We start from the raw sequence: 8233 nt of genomic DNA on the forward strand, positions 1-8233 counted from the left end.
AGAGGATGTTGCAGTCATTTATTTAAGACTCTCAGACAGTATTCACAAGGAGATCACAAACCTCAGACTGTCGGGGAGTTACGCATTCTGCTACACTGTCTCATATCATTATCCTTCTTCCTGAGACACAGAAATTGTGTGTGAAACTTCTAGTTGTGGCTATTGTTGCAGTGACAACTTTAAATTGCTTCACTGTTCACCTTTTCTGAGACAGAAAATTCTATCATTTGAAAAATAAGTTGACTTGTCTTGTCTCATTTTGCTTTCAATGGAGGCACTTCCAAAACCTGAAGCAGAAATGCATTTGACCTTGAAAGCTTGTGTAAGAAAAATAACCTGTCTAAATGTTAGTTTTCACCTAAAATATTATATTATCAGGCTGCTCAATGGCACTGCTATAATCAAGAATCTGCCATCATTTATTTTTTTTAACTTCAAGTTTCAGGGTCTTATAACTACTTTGAAAAGTCAGTCCAAGGTAAAAACTTGGCAGTACAAGGTCTTAATTCAGGAAAGATATTTTTAACCAATTTTATAAAAAAGGCTTTAATTTCAATCTCACTTGCTTTCTATGTAAGCCTTTGAAATACTCTCTAGTAAAAATTAATGTATGTGAATTCTGTCATTTATTAATTAGACTTATGAGACAAGGCTCCTCAGAAATCACTTGATCTACAACATAGAGTAAGACTTCTGGGTATAATGGTTTAAAGCAATGTGTCACAAGTAATTTCCCCATATTTAGCAAAATATTACTAGCAGTATTTTTTGTGGTGGCAAAAAAATAAAAATAATAAGAGTAACATAACAAAATAACGCTGAAACAAAAGAAAACCCTAGAGACAAACAAATGTCTTTCAGTTGGGGAAGGCTGAACAAATTGTGGCATATGAATGGAATGATGGAACGAACAATAAATGTGAGGGAGTCAGAAAAACTCGTGGGAACTTACATAGATCAAAGGAAGTAGAACCAGAAGAACAATCGACAGGACTGCAAAAATGTAAATGGAAACATCATTAAAAGGCAAGTCAGGCTCTTTTTAATTATAGCAAATATTCCTTGTCTCAAAGAATTTGTTATGAATCATACATTGAAATGCAGGTGAAATATGTTGTATGCCTACACTTATTGGTTTTTCTTAATTTTTAAAATCATTATTATAAGGGAAGAATTTTGACGGCATATGGAAAGGAGATATTAAGGGAAATGACTGTGTTATAAAAACAAAAGACATCTACAAATTCTTTAAAATAATAACAACGTCCTAAAATTGTTGTTCAGCATTATCAAATATTTATTGATCAAGAGTAGGTATATTGGATGGAGTGTTCAATTGGAAATTACTACAAGTGTAATGTTGGGTCATTTATTTCATTTCCTTGGTACTTAGGTTCCCTCACCATTAAATGAGGGCTTTGGAATAGAAAATCTATCAGTTGATTCTATCCCTAAAATCCTATGGTCCTATTCTTAGAACTTATGACTATGCAAATCAATTTTACACAATTTGCATAAGATGGAATCTCTGATTTCAGGTCACAATATAGTGGGAAGTCTATGTGGAATCTCAGTAACTAATTAGTTATTAAGTAATTGAGTAATTAATTAATGAACTCCATTAACCACAAATTCTATTGTGAAATAAATTCTATTCACAATTTCTTCCTTAAATGATTATAAGCAAAAACAGAGTTAGATTTTGCATTATTCTTGTGCCCTGAAAACTGAACTGGTTATTGTTCATTTTTAGGTATAACTAAAGATGTTGATTTGGAATGGCATAAAGCTATTGATTAGGAGGCCAAGTTCAAGGGTTGTCCCTTTTCCACAGAACTGCTGTCAAGAAAGATGTCAGACTGAATTCATTTTAGGATAGTTCATAGACTGAATGTCTCAGACAATCTAAGAAACACATTTATTTGTTGTAAAGAAGCATATTTACCAAATAAATATGGAATGTTAATGCTCTTTCACAATAACCATGATTCTTACACCCAGCCCAACATTTGCTTGCTTTTCATTAAAATTTTACTTAATGGAGCAGTTCTCAAACATGGTTTGGGGAAGCATGGTGGGTCCCTAAGACCCTTTCTAGTGGTACTCAAGGTCAAAACTATCTTCAAAATTATGCTAAAATGTTTTAATTTCTAATATAGTTTTATATACACATATGTAATGCACATAAACAAAAGTTCTTTAGGAGGTCCTCAATAAAGGGGTCCAGGTGCCAAAAAATTTTGAGAATAGTTAGCTTATTGGATAATATCATAGGGCAGCTAGGTGGTACAGTGGATAGAATACCAGGCTGGAGTAAGGAAGACCTGAGTTCAAATCTAACCTTAGATATTTACTAGCTGTGTGACCCTGGGCAAGTTACTTAACCTCCACCTGCCTCAGTTTCCTCATCTGTAAAATAGAAATAATAATAGCACCTACTTCCCAGGATTGTTGTGAGAATCAACTGAGATAATAATTGTAAAGCACTTAGCACTGCATGTGGCACATAGCCATCACTATATAAATGTTAGCTATTATCATCATTGATTATAATAGAATTGGTAATAGTTTAAATATTAAATTATTAATTAAATCATTAATTATTTAATCAGTATTCAAGAGTTTTATTTATTTAATTGTTACTTAATTATTAATTCTTGAAGTAATAATTTAACAATAGTTGGAAGGGACCTTTAAAGTCTCCTCAATTTATTGTTGAAGACACTGAGAGCCCGAGAAGTTAAATAAGTTGCCTAAGGCAAAAAAAGAAGTAAGCAGTAGAGCTAGGATTAGAATCCATGCCTTCTGATTCCAAATCTAACACTCCTTTCCTTTCACCAGGCTGAGAAAAGACTATAGCTTTTCTGAAGGAGTTTATTTGTGTTCCAAGAACTCAGTAGCTTTTAAAACCTTTTTAAAGAGCTTACTCAGTACAACTCTATCTCTGTAACCTCTATCTACTGCTCATTTTCATTTATGCCTTTCATAAAATTACCAAAGATAGTTCCTTTTGAATCGATGTTATAAGATTTAGGGCCAGAAAAGACTTGAGAGATGATCAATTTCAATGTATTCCATGCTCCCTGCACCTATTTTACAGATGAGGTTACTTTCTGTCTGTTGTATAGTGGACCACACCAGATGACTTCAAACTTAAAAGGTAAACAGTAGTGGCAAACTTTTACCTCCTTGCAACTAAAATAATTTGAATATCAAAGATCTATCTTTAAAACCTACAAACTTAAAACCTTGATTCATCTTTCTCCTTGTACCCTGCATGTATGATCAAGAGGGTAACAATAGAATAGAAAAGCTGAGTTAGAAAGCTAAACTTTAGACAAGACAGGAATAGTCAGCAGGAGCAGGTAATAGATAACATATAGCAGCCATCCAGGAACCACTGTCAGAAAACCATTATCAATCATTATCAGAAAAATCGTAATTGCAAACCATGGGATGCCACATGGAAGGTGTTTAAAGACTGTAGCATACTTGTGCATAGGGCAATCTCAAGGATGTTGTCTGATCTAAAAAGCAAGAGAACCAGTCATTTAGTAAAGGTGAAAGATAACAGATAGGAAACCCCAGTATTGAACTAATATCTCTAAATATTAAAAAAAAATCTAGAGGAAAATGTCCAGGGCATTGGATAAGTAGTCTATGGTGGATTTATGGAAGGATATGGAAAAGAATTGCAGAGGATAAGAATTTGTGGGTGGGTTTGACTCAGACCACCAACATACCAGGGAGCACAGAGCCTGGATACTGCCGTCTTTGTGCTTTTAATCTGGAAGGAGCCATCACTAGTCTTGATTTATGTCTTGCCACTGGACCTTGATGAATCTGGAGGATGGAATAGGCTTATTACCTAGCACAGCTCTGCCTCACTTAAATCCCATCCACTTGCAAGTCCAAACATCATCCTCCTGATGTCATTGCTCCTGAAAAGCTGGAGGATGGTTCATGCCCTTTCCCAGAAAACTTTACACAATTGGACTGTCCTCTGAGCTGCTGCTGCCCTACCACTCATTACCAGACTGCCAGTCTTCTATACGTCCTGTGCCATGTCCAATGTCTTCTATACTTTAGGCTCCACCCCACACATTCTAAGGTGCTCCATGTGAAATTATTTCTAACTGTTGCTGGTGATTTGTATGGGTAAAGGGAATACCATGGATGAGATCATCTAAATATCAATGTATAATAATATACTTTGAGCTGGAAAACACCACACTAAATGCCACAGATAAGATTAGGGAACCAAAATTCTTCCAATGAGTAATCAACCTCAAAACCTTCTTCAATAGGTGGTGGGTTCCCCTCCACAGGGGTCTTCAAGCTGAGACTCTATGATCACTTGTTGGTCATATTGTATTAAGGATTCTTTTTTCTGTGTAGATTGAATTAGATGGACCCTGATCTTCCTTCTAGGAGTCAGATTTTGTGATTCTGTGACAACAGGCACAAAAGGAGGCAGAACTGTTAAAACAAACACGTTATTTTATTGCTTCAATCACAGGACACCAAGCTGTCAAATGGATAGGCTTCATTTAAAAAGTCAAAATAAAAATAAAAATTGTATTGGTCAGATGCCAACCAGGAGCCTGGGCAGTGTGTGTGTGTGTGTGTGTGTGTGTGTGTGTGTGTGTGTGTGTGTGTGTGTGTGTGTGTGTGTAAAGGTTTTTGAAGTAAAGTGGAAAATATCAGATGTTAGTTTTGTGTTTCAGCAGCTTTGTCTACACTTTCATCAGATTTAGAGCTTAAAAGTTATCCATAATAGTCAAGTATTCATTTGATGGTCAATAGTTCTGCAGGCCTGCAAGCCTTTTTATTTCATAGTTTAAATTCAGGTCTCTATTTGGGTTAGCACAAACTCTTCATTTCTAAGCTCAGCACCATCACAGATGCATGTTTAACAAATACTTTTCGTTTGTTTCAATTGGTTTGACCAAATTCATTTCCTAAGGCCTTATTTTTATTCAGTATATTTAATAAGCCAGGTAGTCTAGTTGAAAAGAAGGCAAATTACCCAGGCATCTGTGGAGACATATTTTAGCCTTACAAAACCCTTTAATACTAAGAAGAGGAGAGGTGGAAACAATCTAAGTATCATAAAAATGCAATAGAGCTACCAGGGAAATTTTTCTCTATTCACAGACCTTCTTGAATCATTTTTACAAACAAAACCCCTAGCCCAATGAATTATAAAGTGAGCAGTCATTTTAGGTTTTTTTGTTTCACAGTACTGAGGCTGGAGATGTTTTGCTTGTAGAAATGGGTAAAGGGGAGTTTGCTACTTTGCTGTGAGTCCAAAACAGACTAAAGAAATGGCAACCTCCCAGCCCTTCAGCTTGGGGTGGGGTGGAGTGGGGAGAACTCTTAAATAACTGGAGAAGTTAAAGGAGATAAATTGTAAGGATTTTAGGAATTAGGAAACCTGCTCTTTTGTTAGGCCAATAGAGAACAGAGATAATATAGAACTATAGATTTAGAGCTTCAAGACCCATTTGATAGATAAGGAAACTGAGACTCAAAGAAATAAGTGACTTGCCCAAGGTCATTACTCCAGGCAAATTGAAAAAAGACCTCCTTAGCAACATCCAAGCATGTGCCGCCTGGCACTACCTGGTCCTGAGCATTCTTAACTGTGGAAAGGAAATATTAATTCTCTGTTAATAACATATGTAAAATGATGTGCAAAACTTTAAGCTCTATAAGAATGTTATTTACTACTACTACTACCACCACCACCACCACCACCACCACCACTACCCCACTTTCATTGGTACTATCCTGAGGAGCCTCTGGAACTAAGGCTTAAAAAATCTAAAGTAACTTGCAAAGTAAAAATACAGTAGTAGTAAAATAATCCAGGAAAAGCAGATATACTTATATTTGCTTAAAAAAAATGCAGGAACGATAATTTCGGCTAACCACAGTGTTTTATTTCCCCCAGTTTTAAAAGTGTATATGTTTGAAAAGTCTATATTCCTTTTATCATTATTGAAAAGTCTATATCCCTTTTATCATTATGACCCATAGACCTGATATGAGTACAGAATATTCCCTGATAACTTCTTCCCAAAAGGGGAAAATCCACCAGTACCCCCAACCTTGAGACAACACCTGGCCTTACCCACTAGGTTTTCCTGAATCCACACTCCATTCCCTAAAGAAACTCAATCCATTCATTTGTGGAGCTCTCTTGCCAGGGCCCAATTCAGTTGATTAGTGACTTAGTGTGTACAAACTAGTCCACTGAGCCAATTTATCTACAGCTACCCTTAGATAATTAGACCTGTTTTCACATTCCATCCATTTAGCAACCCAGGTCATCTCCTCCCACCACTTTTCTACCTCTCCAGAACAATATACTCTTACCTTTCCTCTATAAGTGCTGGTCTTTCTCCTAATTACTTGAGGACAGGGGCACAGCACAGTGTAAGTGCATAATAAATGCTTTGCCATTCATTCATTTATTCATTCATTCATAATTTGACTCCAGATTATGTTTATTTAGTACACTAAAGAGGTTCCCAGTTGGCTCCAGGATCAAGTATGAAATCTATTTAAAGCTCTTTATAACCTAGGCCCTTTCTACCTTTCTAGTCTTCTTAAACGTGTTTTCTCTCTACATATTCTGTAACCTAGTGATACTGACTTTCCTGAAGGTCCTCCAAAGGGACATTTCATCTCCAGACTCCAGGCAATTCATTTTACTTGGTGTTCTTCCATTCCTGCAGCTTATCTCAGTCTCCTTGTTTGGCAGAAGTCAACTGAAGTCTGCAAGAGCCTTTCCCAGTTTTCCTTAAATGGACTGTCTTTTCCCCTCTTCATTAGCTCTGATTTCAGCCCTCCCTCACTCAAAACAGTCAAGTGCAAGTCATATCATCATTTCTCTGATGGCATGGTCTTCTTCGGCAAGGAAGGACCAGCACACGCCGAAGCTCTGATTTATCCTGTGTATGCATATGCATATATGCATATGTATACGTGTATATACATGCATGTGCATATATATCTTTTTTTTACATAGTTGTTTGCATGCTGTCTCCCACATTGAACTGTGAATTCCTTGAGAGCGAGACCTGTTTTTTTGTCTTTTTCCCCTTAGCACGAGCATTTAATAGTGTGTGGTACAAAAACAGATGCTTCGTAAATCTTGTGCACTTGATTCCCCTTAATCATTTCATATCACTCTCCTTCATAGATGGTTAAGTTCCAGCCAAACTGACCAATCTGCTCCCTTCTCCCTCCCCCACTGCATGTTTGCACAGGAGGCTCCCCCCTCTCTACTCCTGTCTGCCCCATCAATACCTGGAGTACTTCTCACCTCAACTCCACCTTCTAGAATTCTCAGCTTCCTTCAAGGTTCATCTCAGCTGCTATTTTCTGCACAAAACTTCCTGCTTTTTGCTCCCCAAATAGTCTGCTGTTTCCTTATCTTTGTGCTCACATGTTCTTGAAGATTAATCATAGGAGCCATTTTTCATATTTGCATTTGTATCACCAGTACTTAGCAGTGCTTTGCACGTTTTGGTTTTGGGGGAGTTGGGGTATCTGTAATTTCATCAATATTGGGAATTCCTGGTGTGCAAACTTGCTCCATTCGTGGAAATCAGTAACTCCATCTCCCTTTCTTTAAGATGGTACGTCCACCAAGTCATTCTGCTTTTACCTTAGCCATAGTACGTACTTAATAAATGCGTCTTTAATTGAACTGGAAATCCAAGGTCCAAGGCAATTCTCAACTATCTACCTTAGCTAAACCTGATCCAGCTAAAGTTTAGTCCCCAGCCTGGAATATCTAGGCGCTTAATAAATGCTCATTACTGACCACTGCCTCCTCAGGGCTCTATCAAGACTTGACTTTCCTTATTCCTCTCTTCCTGGTCCTCTAACCCCCAGCGAGCGGGTGGCGCCAGGGACACTTGCCCTGGGGCCTGTTTTCTCCCACAACTAGGGGCTGGGAAGGAGAAAGGAGGCAGAGCGGGCCGGCTGGCGGCTGGAAGGGCAGCTCCGGGCAGGGAGAGCAGGTTCGGCCAGCTCCGGGGGCGGTCGAGGCCGGCACGGAGCCGAGGCGGGGTCTGCGGGCTCGGTTTGTGTGTGGGAGGGGGGGGGGAGCGGCCCAGCCCAGCTTGGAGGGCAAGGGATAAAAGGCAGGCCGGTGCAGGCCCGCCCCCTCCCTCCAGAACCTCGGACAGGGAGGGCTCCAGCCGACTGCCGGGGTAAG

At 38.3% G+C, this 8233-nt stretch overlaps 1 protein-coding gene across 3 annotated transcripts in view; it reads left to right on the forward strand.

Moving 5' to 3' along the window:
* The first annotated feature begins 8003 nt into the window (after nucleotides 1-8003).
* WDR72 (WD repeat domain 72) overlaps nucleotides 8004-8233 on the forward strand; it is a 302488-nt gene continuing 302258 nt past the window's right edge. For 2 of the 3 annotated variants that reach the window (XM_072616144.1, XM_072616164.1), the window contains exon 1: nucleotides 8005-8228. The gene's annotated coding sequence lies outside the window, so the exon portion shown is untranslated. Of the gene's footprint in view, nucleotides 8229-8233 lie in introns of all 3 variants that reach the window. The other variant, XM_072616190.1, reaches the window with a different exon arrangement.

Source organism: Notamacropus eugenii, chromosome 1 (assembly GCF_028372415.1).
Source record: "Notamacropus eugenii isolate mMacEug1 chromosome 1, mMacEug1.pri_v2, whole genome shotgun sequence".
NCBI classification, from domain to species: Eukaryota; Metazoa; Chordata; class Mammalia; order Diprotodontia; family Macropodidae; genus Notamacropus; species Notamacropus eugenii.